Source organism: Erinaceus europaeus, chromosome 21 (assembly GCF_950295315.1).
Source record: "Erinaceus europaeus chromosome 21, mEriEur2.1, whole genome shotgun sequence".
Taxonomy (NCBI): domain Eukaryota; kingdom Metazoa; phylum Chordata; class Mammalia; order Eulipotyphla; family Erinaceidae; genus Erinaceus; species Erinaceus europaeus.
Genome location: NC_080182.1, coordinates 24,925,618 through 24,949,320, shown reverse-complemented (window position 1 = coordinate 24,949,320; position 23,703 = coordinate 24,925,618). Strand labels below are relative to the sequence as shown.

The 23,703-nt window shown below is 39.9% G+C and overlaps 1 long non-coding RNA gene across 1 annotated transcript in view; it reads left to right on the top strand.

The window, feature by feature from the left end:
• LOC132535288 (uncharacterized) overlaps positions 1 to 23,703 on the top strand; it is a 475,133-nt gene that overhangs the window by 106,788 nt on the left and 344,642 nt on the right. Inside the window, exon 3 of the long non-coding RNA XR_009547067.1 lies at positions 4,979 to 5,080. This is a non-coding gene — a long non-coding RNA (uncharacterized LOC132535288). The remainder of the gene's footprint in view (positions 1 to 4,978; positions 5,081 to 23,703) is intronic.

Genomic DNA, 23,703 nt, shown 5'->3' with positions numbered 1-23,703 from the left:
CGTTATTAAGAATCTCCCCAACAACAAAAGTCCTGGACCAGATGGCTTCACAAATGAATTCTACAAAACTTTCAGGAAACAGTTAATACCCATACTTCTTAAGCTATCCCATAAGATTGAAGAAACAGGAATACTCCCTTCCACCTTTTATGAAGCCAACATCACCCTGATACCAAAAGCTGATAGGGACAGAACAAAAAAGGAAAACTACAGACCATATCTCTGATGAACATAGATGCCAAAATATTAAACAAGATCTTGGCCAACCGGATACAGTAACACATCAAAAAGATTGTTCATCATGACCAAGTGGGATTCATCCCAGGAATGCAAGGCTGGTTCAACATCCGTAAATCAATCAATGTCATTCATCACATCAATAAAAGCAAAGCCAAAAACCACATGATTATCTCAATAGATGCAGAGAAAGCCTTTGACAAAATCCAACACCCATTCATGCTCAAAACTCTACAAAAAAATGGGAATAGATGGGAAATTCCTCAAGATAGTGGAGTCTATATATAGCAAACCTACAGCCAACATCATACTCAATGGAGAGAAGCTGAAAGCATTCCCCCTCAGATCAGGGACTAGACAGGGCTGTCCACTGTCACCGTTACTATTCAACATAGTATTGGAAGTTCTTGCCATAGCAATCAGGCAAGAGAAAGAAATCAAAGGGATACAGATTGGAAGGGAAGAAGTCAAGCTCTCACTATTTGCAGATGATATGATAGTATACATAGAAAGACCTAAAGAATCCAGTAGAAAATTACTGGAAGTTGTTAGGCAATATAGCAAGGTATCAGGCTACAAAATCAATGTACAAAAATCAGTGGCATTTCTTTATGCAAACACTAAATCTGAAGAAGAAGACATCCAGAAATCACTCCCATTTACTGTTTCAGCAAAATCAATCAAATACCTAGGAATAAAGTTGACCAAAGAAGTGAAAGACTTGTATACTGAAAACTATGAGTCGCTACTCAAGGAGATAGAAACTGATACCAAGAAATGGAAAGATATCCCATGCTCATGGATTGGAAGAATAAATATCATCAAAATGAATATTCTCCCCAGAGCCATATACAAATTTAATGCAATACCAATCAAAGTTCCACCAGGCTTCTTTAAGAGAATAGAACAAACACTACAATCATTTGTCTGGAACCTGAAAACACCTAGAATTGCCAAAACCATCTTAAGGAAAAAATACAGAAATGGAGGCATCACACTCCCAGACCTTAAACTATATCATAAAGCCATCATCATCAAAACAGCATGGTACTGAAACAAAAATAGGCACACAGACCAGTGGAACAGAATTGAAAGCCCAGAAGTAAATCCCAACAGTTATGGGCATCTAATCTTTGATAAGGGGGCCCAAAGGATTAAATGGAAAAAGGAGGCTCTCTTCAATAAATGGTGCTGGGAAAACTGGGTTGAAACATGCAGAAGAATGAAATTGAACCACTTTATCTCACCAGAAACAAAAATCAACTCCAAATGGATCAAAGACTTGGATGTCAGACCAGAAACAATAAAATACTTAGAGGAAAACATTGGTAAAACACTTTCCCACATACAACTCAAGGACATCTTTGATGAATCAAACCCAATTGCAAGGAAGACCAAAGTGGAAACAAACCAATGGGACTACATCAAATTGAAAAGCTTCTGCACATCCAAAGAAACTATTAAACAAACAGAGAGACCCCTCACAGAATGGGAGATCTTCACATGCCAGACATCAGACAAGAAACTAATCACCAAAATATATAAAGAGCTCAGCAAACTTAGCCACAAAAAAGCAAATGACCCCATCCAAAAATGGGCAGAGGAAATGAACAAAACATTCACCACAGAGGAGATTCAAAAGGCTAACAAACATATGAAAAACTGCTCTAGGTCACTGATTGTCAGAGAAATGCAAATTAAGACAACACTAAGATACCACCTCACTCCTGTAAGAATGGCATACATCAAAAAGGACAGCAGCAACAAATGCTGGAGAGGATGTGGGGACAGAGGAACCCTTTTACATTGCTGGTGGGAATGTAAATTGGTACAACCTCTGTGGAGAGCAGTCTGGAAAACTCTCAAAAGGCTAGACATGGACCTTCCATATGACCCAATAATTCCTCTCCTGGGGTTATACCCCAAGGACTCCATAACACCCAACCAAAAAGAGGTGTGTACTCCTATGTTCATAGCAGCACAATTCATAATAGCTAAAACCTGGAAGCAACCCAGGTGCCCAACAACAGATGAGTGGCTGAGAATGCTGTGGTATATATACACAATGGAATACTATGCAGCTATCAAGAACAATGAACCCACCTTCTCTGACCCATCTTGGACAGAGCTAGAAGGAATTATGTTAAGTGAACTAAGTCAGAAAGATAAAGATGAGTATGGGATGATCCCACTCATCAACAGAAGCTGACTTAGAAGATCTGAAAGGGAAACTAAAAGCAGGACCTGATCAAATTGTAAGTAGGGCACCAAAGTAAAAACCCAGTGGTGAGGGGTAGACATGTAGCTTCCTGGGCCAGTGGGGGGTGGGAGTGGGCGGGAGGGATGGGTCACAGTCCTTTGGTGTTGGGAATTGTTTTTATGTACACTCTAGCAAAATGTAGACATATAAATCAGTAGTTAATTAATATGAGAGGGGGAAATCAATTGTATGTCTCAAAGTTTCTCAAAAGACAAACTGAATCTTTTTAATATATAGGCTATGTATTTGATATGCGGACTCTCTCAAAAGCCTAGACCAAGTAGATTAGAAGCTTCCAATAGCACAGCTATATACAAGATACTGGGTACTGTACAGCAAACCATAACAAAGGGACTTTTCAAAGTTAACCCAATTAACAAATAATGTGATGATAATATTAACTATTGATTGTCTTTTTGAACCCTAAGACAGCAGGAACCTCACATCTTCACTATAGAGCCCCTACTCCCCCCAGTCCTGGAACCCTTGGATAGGGCCCACTTTCCCGTATGCATCTCCCAATCCAAACCAAATAATATTGCATCCACCGATCACAACCTAACCAAAGCAACGATTGCCACCTCAACATGCTTCACCTCAGACTGTATCCAGAGACTTCACGTGTGGAATGACAACCCTTCAGCTTCATTACTCGGGTGAGACCTTTCCTTTAATAGTACACTCTAATTTCATCTCAGGTAGTTCACTTTCTAACAAAGTCCCATAACCTAGACATACACCAGTTTCTGTGAGAGAGAGCTTATGTGCACACGTATCCATAAACTACTGCAAAATATATACCTGAAAGCAGGATTACACTAGAGTTTGCAGTGAGTACCTCCCTAACACTTCCTCTCCACTATTCCAAGCTTGGGATCCATGATTGCTCAACAAATTGTTTGGCTTCATATGTTAACTCTCTTTTCAATCACCAGGTTCCAGATGCCACCAGGATGCTGGCTAGGCTTCCCTGGATTGAAGACCCCACCAATGTGTCCTGGAGCTCAGCTTCCCCAGAGACACACCCTACTAGGGAAAGAGAGAGGCAGACTGGGGGTATGGACCGACCAGTCAACGCCCATGTTCAGCGAGGAAGCAATTACAGAAGCCAGACCTTCTACCTTCTGCAACCCTCAACGACCCTGGGTCCATGCTCCCAGAGGGCTAGAGAATGGGAAGGCTATCATGGGAGGGGGTGGGTTATGGGGATTGGGTGTTGGGAATTGTGTGGAGTTGTACCCCTCCTACCTTATGCTTTTGTTCACTAATCCTTTCTTAAATAAAAAATTTAAAAAATAAATAAATAAATATGAAAGGCTTTATGAATCAGCTATACTACTCATAGGCATATACCCAAAGATATATAAACATTGATTCATATGGACAGAGGCACATCTATGTTCATAGCTGCATTATTCAAAATAATTAGAGTGGAAGAAGCCTAAATATCCATAAATTTGGGACCATATAAGCAATTTATGGGACATATAGTCAATATAATTCTACTATGTGATTATTAAAGATGATATTGTATTCTTCAAGACAAAGTGGCTGGAACTTAAAGTAATTACACTTAGTGATATAAGTAAGGAGCCAAAAAGAAAAAGACAATTACTGGATAGCTGTGCTCAAGATGTAGAATATAGAGAATTGAAATATGAACTTCCAAAACAACAAAAAGTAGTCAAACTGTCTTTAAGTTTGTCTACTTTGTGAAACCTGTGCTGGTTATCATTGAGGGTTCACAGAAATTTGGTGGTAGGTTGGGTAAAACCTTTTTAAAAGTCATAGGAGTTAACAACATAAGAAGTCATGCCATTCAACTGCCTGTTCATATGGGGGAAAGTTGACAAAATCATGGACTTACCTGACACCATAACCAAAAAGATCTATACTAAGGAAAGGCCAGAGTGTATACTTCAGAAATGTCCGTATACTTGAGCGTTAGTGATTAGTGCAGCTTTAGGGATACAGGTTGAAGCTGTTGACTGGCTACGGAAGAAGGGCAAACGCTAGAAGAAGAAGGGATACAGGTATCACATCCCTTGGAGCTAACGTTTTCAAGTCCTTTGAAATTGAAGGTAACTATGCTAAGCGAAACATGATACTGAAATCTAAAGGATGATTTTTGTTTATATATGGGATGCAGATAAGTAAATAAATTTAAGCATAAAATAGCAGCTAAACTTTCTTTTAAAAAAAATTATTAGTGATTTAGTATTAATATATAAAATTACAAGGTAACGGCACAAATGCATACTGTCCCTACCACCAGAGTTCTGACTCCCCAGTCGCTCCATTGTAAACCACCACAGTTCTAATGTTGTAAACATAGATTAACTATAACTTTTACAACCATCTGTCTATATTTGTATATATTTGCTCCCCCCTTTTTTGAGGTCCCAACTTTTTCCTTTCCAAGTCACATATACTCCTATTACTACATTCAAATGTCCCTCCCTTTTTCTCTTTTCTCTCCAGGTCCTCATGGAGTTGGACTTCAGAGCCCCCCTGGTCATCATCTCCCCTATCATTCCTACCCCACTGGGAGTATGGATCAAAATTATTTTTGGGGTGTAGAAGGTAGGAGTTATGGCTTCTGTGATTACTGCTCTGTTGGACATGGGCATTGGCAGGTGGATCCATACCCCTAACCTGTTTCTATCTTTCCCTAGTTGGGTAGGGTCCTGGAGAGGTGAGGTTCCAGGACACATTGGTGAGGTTGCCTGCTCAGGGAAGCCAGAATAGAATTGTGATAGGGCCTGCAACTTGGTGGCTGAAAGGTGGTAAGATATAAAGCAGGAAAAAAGATTAATGAACAGGAATCAAAAAGTAGGAACAGAACAGATGAGATTAGGGATTTTAGGGTGGAAAGAAGCTAGGAAGTCCATTTTAGGCATGGTTCCTAGGGGCCCAGGACAATGGTAGTTTTTGCTTGAGTTTGATAGCTAACATGGAGTTGGATAAAAATATTGTCTGAGACGATGGCATTAGAGTTGGGCTAGGGCAGAGAGTAGCACCCATTCTTGAAAAAAAAAAAAACTATGAGTAAAATTAATTGTTTACCCCATTCACCTAAACTGCAAAGCATTAGATTTTTAATTCTGTTTTTTTGTCACTTGATAACTTTCAAGTAGATCAAGAAATAACTAGAGCAGTAGTATCAAAGCAAATTTTCTATAAATAAGAAAAATCAATGTCAGGTTTCTTGACACATAGCATACTTATTCATAAAAATATATTCTGAGACTTTATCAATAATAAACAAATTTGAAGTCTCTGGTGTTCCCAAAGACCAGTTTAGATTCCCATCACTGGCCAGTTAGAGTATTATACACTCCTTTTTATTTTAAATTACATTTGCTTAACAAGCTCTATTTTATGTATGATGGGTAGATCTAACTTTTACACACTGCTGTTTATTAAATTGTATTTAAGATAAATACAATGAATGGGAATCTGGTCCTGGCAGCAGTAAAATTATTCATGCACACGTCCCCCAGAAACAAAAAAACAACAACAATAATTATAGAGAAAGTATCTAAATATAAGGAAAATAATGTTACTTTTATTTTAACTTCACTAGTGAGTATTTAACTGTAGAATGCTATTCCAAATAAAGGTTTTTGTTTAAGTCTCAGAACAACTTTGACGAAGAATTCTTTCTATGCTATTCTGTCCTACAGAATTCCAGTTATTAAAAATAATTATCATTTTTCAAATATTTTGTTCTGTAAAATCTGTTATAAATTTGTTTCATAGTCCTTTTTATTTTCCTAGAGATTTTTAATACATAAACATTCTTGATAACTATGTTACTATTACCCCATAGTATTGCCTACTAGACTTGAAATAATTGCTTGGGTGAACACTGATCTCTTAATTGGTCTTTAAAGGAACATTCAAATAATTAAATACAGTTAAAGATGTTCAACAGCACTAGTAGTACTAAACTATCGCCAGCTTTTATTGATAAAACAACTCTCTCATGCTTAATGATCCAATTTTAAGTAATGTGGTAAAAGATAGTCCCTTAGTCTAATTCAACACTCCAGTTTCTAATGATAAAAATGCATTTATCACTTGCTCAGTCTATTAATCAGAATATTGGAGCAGTTAGTACTATAGCAGATTGGCACAGTTGACTTCCATCTCTACTTTTGTGTGACCATGTAGGCTAGTTTCATATGGATATTCTGTTTCGTATGAATTAATTTCTTTTCAGTCTGGGACATTAAATATTGGGGGGCTATGGCTTATTTTAGTTTACAAAAGCATATTTAGTAACATGCATAAATTATAAGCTATTAATTTCCAACCATGCAAATTTCCTGGGAGAAATTTGAAATTGGTCCCATATATGGAGCCCAGGAAAAAACTCAGTAACAGTCCACTCCATTTTGGCGGGTGGTGGTTATCGTAACCAAAGCAACTTAATAGGTGTATCTTAAGACAAAGAAAGGATGACAGGAAAACAGGATGATCACCTGCCTGCTAAAATCTTGAGTATACGTAATACCAGGATTCAGTCATATATTGGGGGTGGGGGAAATGTATGCATCTCTCCATTACTTTGGTCCAGTTAGCAGCTTAATCTATTGTCATGTGCTCTTGACTGTTTACCTCAGTGTATGTAAGCAATGTTGATTTGTTGTTATTGACAACAGTACTATTGCCAGGCCCGGGCCTTGGTGCCTGCATGACACCTCTGTTCCATGCGGTCTCAGTTGGTCTCTCCCCAACTTTTTTTTTTATAGAGGTGCTGGAAGGAGAGAGAGGGGGAGAGGGAAAGGGGGAGAATGAGACAGAAACAGATTGAGATTTACAACGCTTCATCACTCATGAAGCTTCCACCCTGCAGATAGGGTCTGGGGGCTCAAATGTGACTTTGCTTGAACCCAGGTCCTCACTCATGGTAGCATGTGCACCTGTGTGAGCCAATACTTGGTCCCTACAATGTGGTTGATTTTACAGTTGAAAGCATTCTGCTCATGACTGGATAAATCACAACCAAAGTCTAAAAGAGTTTGCATTGCTTGTTTCATGTTGCCTAAGAGTAACTTTATAAAGTAATAATTTACATTGATTTTTTTTTTTAAGATGAGAATACTAGGCTAATGATGAGAGATAAATATTTTGCCCAGGGTTGCTTCAATGGAAAAATAAATATTTAAACTCCAAATTCATACTTTTATAAAGAAAACTATTACTACAATATTAATTGCCTTAGCAGCAAACATGAACTATAATAGAGTATAAACTCTTGTTGAATTAAATAATAAATTGGAAAGAGATTTATTAAGGCAATTTTTATCTTCTTCGCACAGATTTCCTATTCGGACTTTCTTCAGGGATGTTAAAATAAAATAAAATATGCTAACTGTGTTTAGTTGGAGTGAGTGACTTCAATTAATTTATTAAAAATGTACTGAAGTTCCATACTACTATGTGTTTGATAGAACCAAACACTTATTTGGAAAACATTTAGGAAGGTATTTTACATGCTGCTACACATTTTGCTTGGGGATTATTTACTTATATTTAAAGAGGTTAGTAGTGGTTTGAATGAGAAAGTGAAACTAAGATTAATAAAAGAAAAGAGAGAGAAGAAAATGCAGATTGGGCAATCAAGATACAGTGAATCTTGTTTGAAGCTTTTTTTTTTTTTTTTTTTACAAACTGATTAGCTGGATGAGAAGGTGATCTGAGTGTTCTGTCCTTGAACAGGCTGATTAATGGAATAAAAAAGAAATCCCTCATAGATAAGAGAAACAGTGCCTGATTTCCTCTGTTGTTTTCAGTGATAGTATAAAAATAAGATTTCTGGTCATAGACATATTGGGTCCTGATGGAGTTGGGGTTTAGAGCCCTTCATCTTTTCCCCCTATAATTTACTCCTCTGGGAGTATGGACCAAAAATCTTTATGGGGTGCAGAATTTTTAAGGTCTGGCTTCTGTAATTGCTTCTCTGTCGGACATGGGCATTGACAGGTCGATCCATACCCCCAGCCTTTTTTTTAATATTTACATATTTATTCCCTTTTGTTGCCCTTGTTGTTTTATTGTTGTAGTTATTGATGTTGTCATTGTTAGATAGGACAGAGAGAAATGGAGAGAGGAGGGGAAGACAGAGAAAGGGAGAGAAAGACAGACACCTGCAGACCTGCTTTCACCGCCTGTGAAGTGACTCCCCTGCAGGTGGGGAGCCGGGGTCTCAAACCGGGATCCTTCTGCTGGTCCTTGCACTTTGCACCACGTGCGCTTAACCTGCTGTGCTACTGCCCGACTCCTGTCCCCAGCCTTTTTCTGTTTTTCCCTAGTGGGGTGTAGGGCTCTGGAGAAGTGAGGTTCCAGGACAGAAGGGACATCAAAGCATACAAGCAAAGTACCAGAGGTTCTAGAACAAGGAGAAGAATGGTTTTAAAAGAGAATGGGAAATGTTTCATATAGTTTTATAAAGAGTTTAAAATGGCAATAGGGGCTGGGTGGTGGCACACCTGGCTGAGTGCACTTGTTATAAAGTGCAAGGACCCTGGTTCACACCCGATCCCCACTTGCAGGGGGAAAACTTTGTGAGTGCTGAAGCAGTGCTGCAGGAGTATCTCTGTCTCTGTCTCTCTCCCTTTCTTCCCCCCTTCCCTCTGGCTGTCTCTATCCAATAAGTAAAGATAACAAAAATAGTTAATAAAAGAAAATAGAAACTGAAATAGTTAATTATTATTGTAACCAAATTAGTAAGGAGTTTATTATTTTTTTTATAAATTACCATAATCTATTTGACTTTATACCATTTAAGAATATCTATTGATAGCAATACCTTTTTTTTTTTTGCCACTATGGTTATTGCTGGGGCTCAGTGCCTGTACTACAAATCCACTGCTCCTGGAGGCCATTTTTTCCATTTTGTTCTTATTATTGTTGCTGCTGTTATTGTTATTGCTGTTGTTATTGTTGGACAGAGATTAAGATAGGAGGGGAAGACAGAGCGGGGCAGAGAAAGATACTTGCAGACTGGCTTCACTGCTTGTAAAGCGACCCCCCTGCAGGATCCTTATTCCAGTCCTTGTGCTTTGCGCCATGTGTGCTTAACCTGGTGTGGTTACTGTGGTGGCCCCCAATAGCAACAACTTGCACTTTGACAGAACCAAATGATTTTTATCTATCTTGCCTAATGCTGTAGTTAACTTAGATGTTTTTAGAGAAAAAAAAATTTTTTCCCCATTTTAGAGTTGCTTTAACAATTTAAGCCTGGTGTCAGAATTCAGCTTCCAAAGTTGAAACATTAATCTGTACCATACAGCTAAAGAACTTGAACTATTAAATCTTTTTTTCTCCTGACATATTGATTTAATAATGATTTATCAGATTATATGATAATAGGAGTCTAGTTTCATACCACTTCTGCCACCAAAGGTCTGTGTCCCCTAGCAGACAGCTCTTCCCTGACAGCTGCTCTTCTTTAGGAATGGAAAGAGTTGCTTGACCTATGATTTTTCTTTCTTGGGCCACCTAATGACTGGTTGTAGCAAGTCCTAACTTGAGGCTTTGCTGAGAGTTCATTTATATTCAGGATTCCTTATGATCTGAGCAGGAGGGGGTTGTTGAATCTTCATCTTAATCCAACCTCTCTCCCTCTCTGTTTAAATATGTCTTTTACCTCCCACAGATACCAGAGTATGCCTAATAAAATTACTCTATACAAATCTTTCTCACTGCTTTCTAATAAACCCAGGTTTCAGATACTACCAACACAATTTAATGACTTCTTCTTCTAGCGTTTGCCCTTCTTCCGTAGCCAGTCAACAGCGTCAGGTTGAGCCTGATGTAAAGTTTCGAGACCTCCTTTGAATCTGGAGAGGTGGCAGTCGTTGACTATGTGGGTCATAGTCTGTCTGGAGCCGCAGGGGCAGTTCGGGTCGTCTCTGGCTCCCCAGCGATGGAACATAGCGGCGCACCGGCCATGGCCTGTTCGATAGCGATTGAGGAGGGCCCAATCATGACGTGCTAGGTCAAAGCCGGGTTGACGCTTGCAGGGGTCTGTGATGAGGTGTTTGTTCTTTACCTCAGCTGACTGCCAACTCTGTTTCTAAGAGTCTGGAACAGAGAAGTTCAGTGTAGGCATAGGGGACCAGATTGGGTGACGAGACGTCAAGCGTTGGACAGGGTGGGCGAAGATATCCGCGTAGATTGGCAGGTCCGGTCGAGCGTAGACGTGGGAAATGAACTTAGATGATGCCGCATCCCGACGAATATCTGGCGGGGCGATGTTGCTAAGAACTGGCAGCCATGGAACCGGGGTGGAACGGATGGTTCCAGAAATGATCCTCATGGAGGAATATAATTTGGAATCGACCAAGTGGACATGGGGGCTACGGAACCATACTGGGGCACAGTATTCTGCAGTGGAATAGCATAATGCCAGAGAGGACGATCGTAGTGTGGAAGCGCTCGCGCCCCATGAGGAGCTGGCCAGTCTTGCAATGATGTGATTCCTCGCGCCCACCTTTGCTGCAGTTTTTATGAGATTTAATAACTAGAACCTTATATCACTTCTCCAAGTCTTTGCTCTTAGTTATTATTGTGGTTTGGCATTTTGAATTCTTCGAAAAGCTGGGGATCCGTAGTTTTCTGATCAACCCCAGTTCTAAAAACCTTGTTTTATTTTTTACTATAGCTGCTTATATTTGATTAATTAATTACTTAATGAATTATTGGGTAGATAAGAAGAGTAATTGAGAAGGAGAGTGAGACGCAGAGTGGGAGAGAGACAGAAACAGAGACAACTACAGTGCCGCTCGTGTTGCTTCCCATTGGCAGGTGGGGACCAGAATATGAACCAGGGTCATTACACAGGGTAATTCGAGTGCTCGACCAAGAACAATAGCACCCAGCCCCTATATTTGAATTTTTATGCATCTTCTTTTGATATCAGTCCAAAGTGCATGACTTTCCTCCCACATTCCCCACCACCTTTGAAGTACACCCCAGGTCCTCCCCAGTCAGTCCTCTCTAGGCCTCAGCCTGGTCACCTACTTCTAGGATCTTCTTTTCTTGTCTAGCATGCTCTGCTTATATTGTGTTATCACCTGATTTTAGAGTTTCAGTTTAGAGAGTAGAGTATAAGTGGAGTGAAGTTTAAATTCTTTCCTCTGATATTGATATGGATTCTGGTGAGACAATGAAAATCTTACCCCTGAAACAAAGATAAGCCTCCTTAAGAAACTAGCCATCTGCAGGAATCTCCACAGAAATAGCCTTTCTTACATAGTTATTTGCAGACTGACAGAGTTAAGGAAACAGGAAAAAAAAAAAAAACAAGCTGCAAGCTGTAATCATCACATAACAAGCTATAATTTTAGAAATTGATACAGAGAAAGGTGTTATATGCTAACCATTACAATCAGGAAGATTGTGGTCAGAACAGAAAGAGAAAACCAGAGAAATGGTTAAAAAGATAGATTCTCTGGAGAGGACAAAATTTTAAAGGAAAAAAAACAAAGAAATCAGGGGGTCGGGCGGTGGCGTACTGGGTTGGGCACATGTGGTGCAAAGCGCAGGTTCCAGCATAACGATCCTGGTTCGAGCCCCCGGCTCCCCACCTGCCGTGGAGTCGCTTCACAGGTGGTGAAGCAGGTCTGCAGGTGTCTATCTTTCTCTCCCCCTCTCTGTCTTCCCCATCTCTCTCCATTTCTCTCTGTCCTATCCAACAACGAACAACATCAACAATGGCAATAATAATAACCACAACGGGGCTACAACAACAAGGGCAACAAAAGGGGAAAAATGGCCTCCAGGAGCTGTGGATTCATGGTGCAGGCACCGAGCCCAGCAATAACCCTGGAGGAAAAAAAGAAATAACTGTAAATAACCTATAGATCTTCCCATCTAGTTAATGTCACTATTTAACTAATTTTAGTGCACTGGTATCTTATTTATTATTCTCTGAGGAGAAAGTGCCTGTTCAAATTACCAGCTGTATCTTCCATGGTAGACAGGAGATATTATGACTATATTATAACTAAAATCTCATTTTCTTATGTTAAAAATTTCATTAAAATTTGATAGAGGCAGAGAGTGGGAGGGGCGAGAGAGAGAGAGAGAGAGGGGAGAGAGAGAGAGCGAGAAGAATTAGAGTTTTTTTTCAGTGGGGGCAGGGCTCGACCCTGGGTCATGCACGTGGAAAGGGAACATACTATTCCAAGTAAGCAACATACTAACCAGATAAGGAACATACTATCCAAGTAAGCCATTTCACCATTCATTTAAATTAATCATTTAAATTTCTTTTTAAAAATTACTTATTTATTTACTATTGGATAGAGACTGAGAGAAATAGAGAGGGGGCCAGGTAGATAGAGACACAGAAACAGCTACAGCTCTGCTTCACCACTCATGAAACTTTCCTCCTCTCTGTCTCCCTTTCTTTTCTCTGTATATTCCTCTCTGTATCTCTCAGTAAAATAAACAAAACATTTCAAAAAAAGGAAAATATTTTAAAGAAACCATTCTAAATTTCTACCTTAGGAAACTAGAAAAAAGTAAATAACTGGGGAAGACAAACATATAGATAAGAACAGAAGCCAATTAGATTAACAACAACAACAACAAAAAACCAGAATTGCTATAGGGAAAAGAAGTAAAACCAAAATCTCATTTTAGATTAAAATATTGATATATTTATGTTCAGACCCACAAGACTGAAAAGGATATATACAGATAATCATTACTAGGGCTGAGAAGGAGAATAACTAGAGACCTCACAGACATTAAGGACATTAAGAAAATATTCAAAACATCGTAAGCATATCTATTTTATAGTTTAAATAAAATGCGAAGTCATAAGATAGCCAAACTTACCAAAAATAAACATGTAATCTGAACACGGCTATATATATTGGAAGAACTGTGTAGTTTTCAAAGCACTTTGCCGGAGGCCGGGCAGTAGTGCAGCGGGTTAAGCGCATGTGGCTCTCAAAGCGCAAGGGCCAGTGTGAGGATTCCAGTTTGAGCCCCCGGCTCCTTACCTGCGGGAGGAGGGGGGGTTCCCTTCACAGGCGGTGAAGCAGGTCTGCAGGTTTCTTATCTTTGTCTCCTCTTCTCTATCTTCCCCTCCTCTCTTGATTTTTCTCTGTCCTATCCAACAACAGTGACAACAATAACAGCAACAACAACAACAACAACAACGATAAAACAATAAGGGCAACAAAAGGGACAAAATGAGCCCCCTGGCTCCCCACCTGCAGGGGAGTCGCTTCACAGGCGGTGAAGCAGGTCTGCAGGTGTCTGTCTTTCTCTCCCCCTCTCTGTCTTCCCCTCCTCTCTCCATTTCTCTCTGTCCTATCCAACAATGATGACATCAATAACTACAACAATTTTTTTTTAAAAAAGGGCAAACAAAAAGGAATAAATAAATAAATAAATAAATAAATATAAAAGCACTCTGCCACGAGGCTGAATACAGCTTACTCCAGTAAGGCGTTATGCCATGTCTGCCTTCTGAATTTGGACGCCGGTTTCACACAGAAGTGCTACAACAATGGGAAAGGCTCTGGTGCTGTGGTTCTATAGTGTCTCTCCTTCTTTTTCTCTCTATATGTCTGAAATAAAAAAATGCAAAAGTTGACTCTGCAGTGGTTACATCACACGTGTGAAGCCTCCATGAGACACACACACACACACTCTCTCTCTGAAATAAACATTCTCCAAGAACGAAGGAATGTTACAGGGAAGCTGGAAATCAAAGGATGAGGATTCCCTATACTATATATTGAGTAAAGGAAAATGGTATTGTTCCTATGACAACCTATTTTAGAATCATCAAACAAGTAAATTCAGAAAAACCAAAGAGTAAGACCCCACTAAAATCCTAGGTCTATTTCCTCCCTAACTTGTGACTAGATCCCATAAACCTAATATTGATTTGAAAACAACAAATGCCAGTGCTTTAACAACTGGGAGAAAGTATAAGTTCATCACATCAAGAAAGGACTACAAAAACTGGAAAAGGGCCGAAGTCTAGCTCACAGAATGATGGCCTTTTTGGTCACTGTCAGGCCACACTGTCACCCGGAATCCTAAACAGAGAGTCCTTAGATTCCCCCATAGATAATAGGGGCAAGACTCTGATAGATCACTCTGTCTACCGTCACTGGTCACATCCATTGGAAATATCATCATAAGCCCCTTTGTTGGCTTTTTCAGGACCACGCCTTCATGATGAACTAGCAGTGGTAGGAACTGAACCATTCTCTGAAGGGAGACTGGGTTATCCAACCCTGCCACTTAAGGAGGACTGTTCCAGAAGTGAGTGCAGCCTAGAATGTTCCCAACTGTTACCATGGACTGTGAGTTCAACCTGACAGGGACTCAGAGACTGTATGGGCTCTGGTGCAAAGGATGTATAGATATGGCCCTGGGTTAGATCATTGTGGTAAACAGTTAATTGTATTTATATATTTTCTTCAAGTTTGGGAGCAACTCTCTGCCCTAATCCTGCTTATCCTAGTTCTCCTTTCATCTCTGACACCATCCTTCCAGCCAGTATTTCTAGTATACCCCCAAGTTAGCTATCAAGCTCAAGCAAATATTACTGAGACATAGGCTCCTAGGAACATTCCTAAAATAGACTCTCTAGCCTCCTGCCACCCTAACGCCCCTACTTTCATCTGCTATTTTCCTACTTTATGGTTCCTCTTTATTAAACATTTTGTCAGATTTCACCTGGGAGCCATAAACTAGAATCTGGCTTTCTTCTTTGTATTGTCCTTTTCCAGTTGAAGATTTCAAGAATTTTAGGAATTGAATCCTAGTGTCATAAGTCATGTTATTAATGATAGGAAGATAAAGCGCATCTTTCCCAGCCATTTAAAGACTAGACATACAACTTATAAACATCTAGACATATAGTAAATGTGATTCATTTGTTCCTTCAATGTAAGCATTGGGGTTTTTATTCATTGCCATTCTCTAAGGATCTAAAATAATGCCTGGAACTAGTGGATGGTCCATAATGATTTTGAATTAATGAATGTGTAGATAAATGGATGGCTAGTGGTTGTGGTAACTTTTTGGCATAAGAGCAGAGAGTTAAAGAGTATTTGAGAAAAACAATCTCTTGGATAGCATGAATAAATAGTATAGTGTTGTTTGCTCTGATGGCCTATGTAGAACTCAGTCTGTGAGCACAGCTCAGATGAGAGTCCTGATCCTTAGCGGGCTGTAACAAGAATAAGAGTATTAGTCATTTCCTTGGAACTGATTAAACCTGCACCATGAGTTCCAACCAGATGAAGCTACAGTGACTCAGATGGCTTCCTGGACTCCAGTGATGGTAGTCAGTGTTGATGGACCCTAATCATGTTTGCTAAGGAACAGTTGATTCTCAGAAGAACATTGGTTCAAGAATGATATCTGTTGGTTCGAGCCCCCAGCTCCCCACCTGTAGGGGAGTCACTTCACAGGTGGTGAAGCATGTCTGCAGGTGTCTTTCTTTCCCCCTTTCTGTCTTCCCTTCCTCTCTCCACTTCTCTCTGTTCTGCCCAACAACAATGACATCAATAACAACAACTACAGCAATAAAACAACAAGGGCAACAAGAGGGAATAAATTAAAAAAAAAATGATATTGTGTTTTAGGAACCTTAGCATTGAAATCACTAGTGTTACTCTTAAGTGAAAATCAATTGGAGAACACAGTGTGAGAAGTCAAATTGATGGGACATACTTGCTTTGTCCATACCAACTAAAGCTCTCCATTTACCATCTGAATTTAATTGAATCAGCAGTTGAAACATTTTCCAAACTCAAACACAACTTCCTGGTTACTACTCAACTTTGGGATGAATTATTGTCAGAATTTTTATAACAAGGAGGAAACACAACAAACAGGGAATTTAATTATTTAAAAGAACATTGGAGCAATTAAACTTTTCCTACAAATACCACATGAGCAAAACAGAAGGACAGAAAGTAATGTATTAACTAGTTGTCATTCAAATAGCTCGTTGAATTGCTAGCAATCATATGCCACTAATAGGATGTTTATTTCACATGCAAATTTAATGCCTGGAAAAGCATCTATAGTTAACTCACACAGCTCACTGGCTTTTGGTCTTTAATGATTACTCCACAAGGGAGCAATTACATCACTGAAACCTCATTTGTCCTCTAACTTTCTACTTAATTCTGTTAATTCTGTTATTAAGTAGATTGTAATGCCCATAGTTTTTTTTTGAAATGCAGTGACTAAATAGAAAACCATAAAATAAACATTTATAAATAAATGTTTGATTGCTTACATAGTTTTAATTAGAAATCTGTCTCTAGAATAAGTATACAATAGATTGAATCTCGACAAAATAATATTTAGTTATGTATTGATTTATAATTACATGTTTACAGCTTATATAGTCACATTTTGCATTATATATATTTATACCAAAGTACACAATACAGAGCTATAATTTTGTTATGGATTATTTGATTTGTTAAAGCCTTTTGCTTCAATGAAATATGTCTGTAAGGAAAAAGAGAGAAAACTATTTGAATTTTGTATCCATTCTAATATGGTAGTTATTTTGTGATCTCCATGGAAGTGAGCAGAACACAATTTATGAAGTGTTAAATATACCAGCAAGCTAGTAAACTAATATCTAGTACCAAAGGCCTGTAGAGAAAAAGAAAGTGAAGTTCTTCTAACTTTAAAAGTTAAATATGATCAGAAACATAATGAGTGAATGAGTTAGTAATTTATTGTCTGTTCTTTTTAATTTCTTAAAGAATATTTATTCCCTTTTGTTGCCCTTGTTTTATTGTTGTAGTTATTATTGTTGTTATTGATGTCATTGGATAGGACAGAGAAATGGAGAGAGGAGGGGAAGACGGAGAGGGGGAGAGAAAGATAGACACTTGCAGACTGCAGACGTGCTTCACCGCCTGTGAAGCGACTCCCCTGTAGGTGGGGAGCTGGGGGCTCCAACTGGGATCCTTACGCTAGTCATTGCACTTTGCGCCACCTCCGCTTAACCTGCTGTGCTACAGCCTGACTCCCCTTTTTTAATTTTTAAAAAATTCTTATTATATTTTTATTTATTTATTAGATAGAGAGACAGCCAGAAATTGAGAGGAAGGGTGGGAGAGAGACCTGTAGCACTGTTTCTCCTCTCCTGGATTTTCCCTACAGGTGGGGACTGGGGGCTTGAACCTTGGTCCTTGTATATTTTAACATGTGCGCTCAAGCAGGTGCACCACCACCTGGCCCCCTATCTGTTTGTTTGTTTCTTTCTTTCTTTCTCTTTCTTTCTTCCTTTCTCTTTCTTTATGTCATTTTTTTTTCTTTTATTGCTTTGGTGCCTGCACTATGAATCCACTAATCCACTGCTCCTGGTAGCCATTTTTTTTCCATGTTATTGGATAGGATAGAGAGAAATTGAGGCAGGAGGGGAAGATAGAGGAGAGAGATAGACACCTGCAGACCTGCTTCATCGCTTGTGATCACCCCCTCTACCTAGTGCCCCGCCCCATAGCCCGGGTCCGTGTGCTTCATACTATGTGTGCTTAACACTGTGTAACACCACCTGACACCCTGTTCATATTTTTTATTAGTGATTTAATAATGATTGACAAGATTATAGGGTAAGAGGGGTACGATTATAAACAATTCCTAACATCAGAGTTTCATATCCCCTCCTCTCTATTGAAAGTTTCCCTAGTCTCTATTCTTCTGGGAGTATGGACCAAAATTCTTTATGGGGTGCTGAAGGTGGAAAGTCTGGCTTCTGTAATGGCTTTCTTGCTGGACACGGGCAAAATACCCCTAGCTGTTTCTATATTTCCCTAGTGGGGCAGGGTTGTTGGTAGGTGGGGTTACAGGACACATTGATGAGGTAGTCTGCCCAGGGAACTCAGGTGGGCATCATGGTAGCATCTACAATTTGGTGACTGAAAAGTATTAAGATAAAAAGCAGAACTTATTGTTTAATAATCAGGAACCTGAAGGTAAGAGTAGAGCAGATGAAATGTGGGGTCTTCATGTTGGAAGAAGCTAGGAAGTGGGGCCAGGTAGTGATATACCTGGTTAAGCGTGCACGCAAACCTGGGTTCAACCCCCTGGTCCTCACCTGCAGGGGGTGGGGGGGAACTTTACAAGTGATGAAGCAGGTCTGCAGGTGTCTCTGTCTCTCTTCCTCTCTATCTCTCCCTCCCCTATCAGTTTCTGTCTTTATACAATAATAAATACAATTAAAAAAGAAAAGAAACAATGGAATCTTATGAAGAAGCTGCTAGGAAGTTCATTTTAGGTATATTCCAAGGGGCCCATGACTTTACTAAATTTTGCCTGACCCCAACAGGTGGGCTGAGGGTATTATTGTCTGGGAAGATGGTGTCAGAGTTGAGAATAGGACTAGAAAGCTGGATCAGGGCTGAGATAAAGTCCCGAGTATTGGAAAAGTGTATGAATACCATTAACTGTAAACCCCATAGACTTGACCCAGGGCCCATGTCTATTAATACTTAGCACAGGCCCCTTTGTAACCTCTGAATCCTTGTCAATCTGAGTTCACATTCCATGGTCACAGCTAGGAACATTATATGTTGCATTCATTTCAGAAACAGTCTTCCTTGTGTGGCAAGGTATGCTGACTAAGCCTCCCTTCGGAGAGTGGGTCAGTTTCGACCATTGTTGTTCTACATTGAGGGCAAGATCCTGTAGAGGCCCACAAGAGGGTTTATGATATTGCTCCGGATGAAGATGACCAGTGATAGTAGAGAAAGGGATCTGTTAGAGGTCTAGGCTCATCATATCTATGTGGGAATTCCAGGATTCCCTGACTAGGGTTTTAGGACAATGGGATGACCTGGTAGTGACCAAAAGGGCCACCATTAAAATGTTCTGGCCTCTTTCCGTTATCCAGCTTTTGTAGTCCTTAAGTAGAAACTATTTGATTAAGAGATTTATGGTACTTACTTTTAAAAAGTATCTTTTTTTTTAGATCTTTCTACTTGGTTGCTACACTTATTGAGTCACTGTAGACTATTGTGTGTTTTTACATTAAGGTATATATTTTTCCCTAAATTATAGATTCCTGTGCACATGTGTCCTATCTCACAGACTTTGGTCTATATTTAGATTCTTTTGTTTTGTTAGCAAGTGCACCACCCAAAATGGAACTAAGGATTCCTATTATCTAGGAAAGGTAAAGTGTTTGTTATTTTGACTTTAAAAGACTAGCAATTGGTTGTAACACAGCAGGTGTCCTGGATGCGTGCGTGCGTGCGTGCGTGCGTGCGTGCGTGTGTGTGTGTGTGTGTGTGTGTGTGTGTGTTTCTGTTGGGATTGATTGGGCAAGTGATTTGGCTAGAGGACTAAATTACTAAATTAAGAGCAGAAGGTGTGGGAACGAGAGACCCATCCATTCATGCACTCATTAGGCGACCAGGGTTTCCTTTATAATCTAACATAAGGATATGGTTTCTCCAAGCTCATCCCAAACCCCAGGACTTCAATTCATTCACCTGTGACCTGGATATGCCGTTAATGATTTGTGGGAACCCACAGAGCATGGCCGGGTCTCATTTCTCTTACCTATAAAAGGAGGACATTGCCCTACTTCAGTTCTTCTTAGACTTTTCCACTTCAGAGCTCCTGAAGATGTGGGTGGCCTGAATAAATTCAGCATTGAACACATTTAGGTTTAACATTGGATGTGAAGTTCAAATGGGAAATATTCCTAGAATTATCCAGTATGGTGGGATCATGTCTAGATTGATTGACTTTGTTTTATTTTTTTCCACTGTAGGGAAGCATGACAAAACAATCACTTGTGTTGTATTCCCTCTTCTGTTTCTGGGTGGCTGCCTAATTTTTAATTTTCTTACCTCATGAGTTTTTTAATTGAAGTATGTTAAACTAAAGAATGCCTCCTACACTACTTAGCCAATCTTTCTTTTTTTTTTTTTGCCCTTTTTTATTGTTATTGTTGTTATTGATGTCATCGTTGTTGGATAGGACAGAGAGAAATGGAGAGAGGAGGGGAAGACAGAAGGGGAGAGAAAGACAGACACCTGCAGACCTGCTTCACTGCCTGTGAAGCAACTCCCCTGCAGATGGGGAGCCGGGGGCTCGAACTGGGATCCTTAGGCTGGTCCTTGTGCTACGCACCATGTGTGCTTAACCCGCTGCGCTACCACCAGACTCCCAACTGTGAATGTTTGAACTCACAGGGCAGTGAAACTATGTATGGGGTTGGATGATACAAAAGGAGGGGTATGGACTCTAAAAGAGAGGAAACGCCCCCCCCCCCATTTTAGAGAAAGATGGAAGGTGGGGACTTGCATAGTATAACTCATCCTGTCATACTCCGACTGGTATGCGGTGCACATGTAATGTTGCATGTTTGGTCTGGAGCTTCCAGCATCTGGGATATTCCTATGTCTGAATTTCACTCTGTTGTAGCATACATTTAGGTCTCATTATTGATAAGCAAAAACTGTAGTGAAATGTGGACAAGCCGGCCTCATCCAGTTTAGGAATCTTCATGGGAAACTCTCAGATTCTTTATCTTCCAGAAAGTAAGCTGCCGACTATTGTTCAAATTCACTTTTGCATTAACTCTGCAGGTAGTGATGAGTTATATTTGGTCTCATGACCTTGATAAATTCATTTGGCCTGCTTCCCTCACTAGAGAAATGAAAAGGTTGGTCTGTGTGATTTTCTTCATCATACTCAACTTTAATTATTATTTTAATAACTTCAATTATTTTATTATTATTACTATTATTTTTTACTATTTCTTGTGGGTACAGGACAGCTAATGGGTTACAGCACAACTGTTACCACATGGATATAATTTCCCAGCTCCACAGGAGGGGTGTCTGCAAAACACCCCCAATTTAGGACCCATCCTTCCCTTCCTCTCTCCCCTCTTCCTACTCCCTCCCCAGAGTCCTTTACACCACCCTCAAAGGTTTACTTTGTGTTGTTTCCCTTTCTGTCCCCGTATCCCAAGAGATCCTATGCTAGAGATTCCTCTCCACCTCCTCTCCCTGCCATCCCTTAACCAGAGCCACATGTTACATTAGCACAAAGAGGACTTCTGGAGGTGTCGCTAAAGAGTAGCAGCTGTATTTTGCTCTACTTACTCAACTAGGAATAGCAAAGAAGATCACCGGAGAACGCAACAAGGTAAGACTAGGATCACTTCAGGAACCCACCAAGCCACAGGGGAGTGCAAACACATGTGGTGTTGGTATGCTTCTAATTCTGCTTCTAAAACCCCCTATTGGTTTAATCCCCCCTACTTAACACTGTATTCTATTTACATAACCACTGTTAACTAAGCACCACCCTGCCTGCAGGACGTTTGTTTAATTCCCACTGGTTCATGATGTCTTTTTGCTCCGCCCCCTCTCATAGTACACCCTGATTTGCACCAGTCTTTTCGCTCCACCCTCTCTACGTCACATCCTGTTTCTACCCTACTTGACGAGTATATATATAAGGACAGGATTGTAATTATAGATAGTTTAGATAGCTTGACTTATATTGCCCTGCATTCCACATGAATAAAGAGATACTGCTGCCCAGCTCAGCCATGAGTCCCTGGTCGTCTGTCTCCTGCCCGTGGAGCTAGCCCGGCAGTATGGCTCATGGACAGAGGGACTTAAGGAGAGATTCTTGGGGCTAAAATTCTGTACCTACTCAGGAGCAGCTGATACCAGTTCGATGGTCTGCCAGTTGAAACAGCACCTCAATCTGAGTTTTATCAACAAAAACACTGCTGAAGGGAAAACTTAAGCTTCACCAGTTTACAACAGTGGGTCTCCATTGCTGTTGCCCCCTAGGGGCTGGAACAGCCACAAGGAAGCCCTATAATGACATTGGCAGGCCGAGAGTTGGCCAGGTGACCCAGGAGAAAATCTACATTCCTGGTGGTCAGGAGGTGTGGCTATCTAGTAGGAGACTTTCCACATTGTTCTTGTGATAATTTAGTAAAAAGCATGAATAATTCTCTTAGAAATCAGGATTTATTCAGAAACATAGGGGCACAGAGTACAGCGTGGCTCAGCTCCAGCTGAGAATGAGGCCAGGATGAGGCCCAGGATTTAGGACCCTGGATTATAGGAGTCACTTTGCATAACCACTGTGCAATCCCCCACCTTGTTTTATCTCTGGGTCAGGAGTGAGTGGTTAAGATAAATAATCTACTTATATTTAAAAAGGCCTCAGGTTACAGGCTCCCATAGCCTGCAGGGAAGATAAAGAAGATAAGAGGGTTTAATACCACTGTGCTTCACCTCAGGGATTGAGATAACATTAAAACAACTGTTAATTTCCATGTCTGTGAACTCCTACTACCTTACTTAGACACAAATCGATCCAGGCAAGTGAGATTAGTGGATTCAAAAGTACTGAATGAGGGAACCTCATATCACACCAAATACAATGGTTAAACCAAGAAGAAATATTAGAGAAATAGATTAGCACAATTTTACTAAATCATTACATGCAAAATAGGGGTAAAGCATATTATATTCAAATTCTTTTATGTTCATGTGTGCTGGAGTGCTTGAAAGTTCATTTTGAGTATTATAGTTTGGAAACTTTGAGCAATTTATTTGTTCTTCCTCTTAAAAGAACCAACATCAAAGCACAGAAATCATGGTGCAATAATGGGAAATCATTCTGCAGTTCTATGGAGCTCAGCAGCACTTACAAAAATCAGATGCAATACATGCCAAAAAATACAATTAATGTGACTTAATAAGTAGTAAATTAAAAATATGTCCTAAAGCAATATACCCTAAAGGAAATTCACTCCTTTGTACACTTCAAAAATGGTTGTTCAACCCTTGATACTAAATGCATTTATACCTTTGAAGATAATGAAAGGAGGCAGTTGGTTAAGGCATTGTTCATTCTGGGAGTCGGATGGTAGCACAGTGGGTTAAGTGCATGTGGCACAAAGCGCAAGGACTGGCACAAGGATCCCGGTTCCAGCCCCTGGCTCCCCACCTGCAGGGGATTCTATTCACAGCCATTGAAGCAGGTCTGCAGGTGTCTCTCTTTATCTCCTCATCTCTGTCTTCCCCTCCTCTTTTCATTTCACTCTGTCCAATCCAACAAAAATGAAACCAATAACAACAATAATAATAACCACAACAATGATAAAAAAGACATTGTTCATTCTTTCTGCATCTTGTTAGACA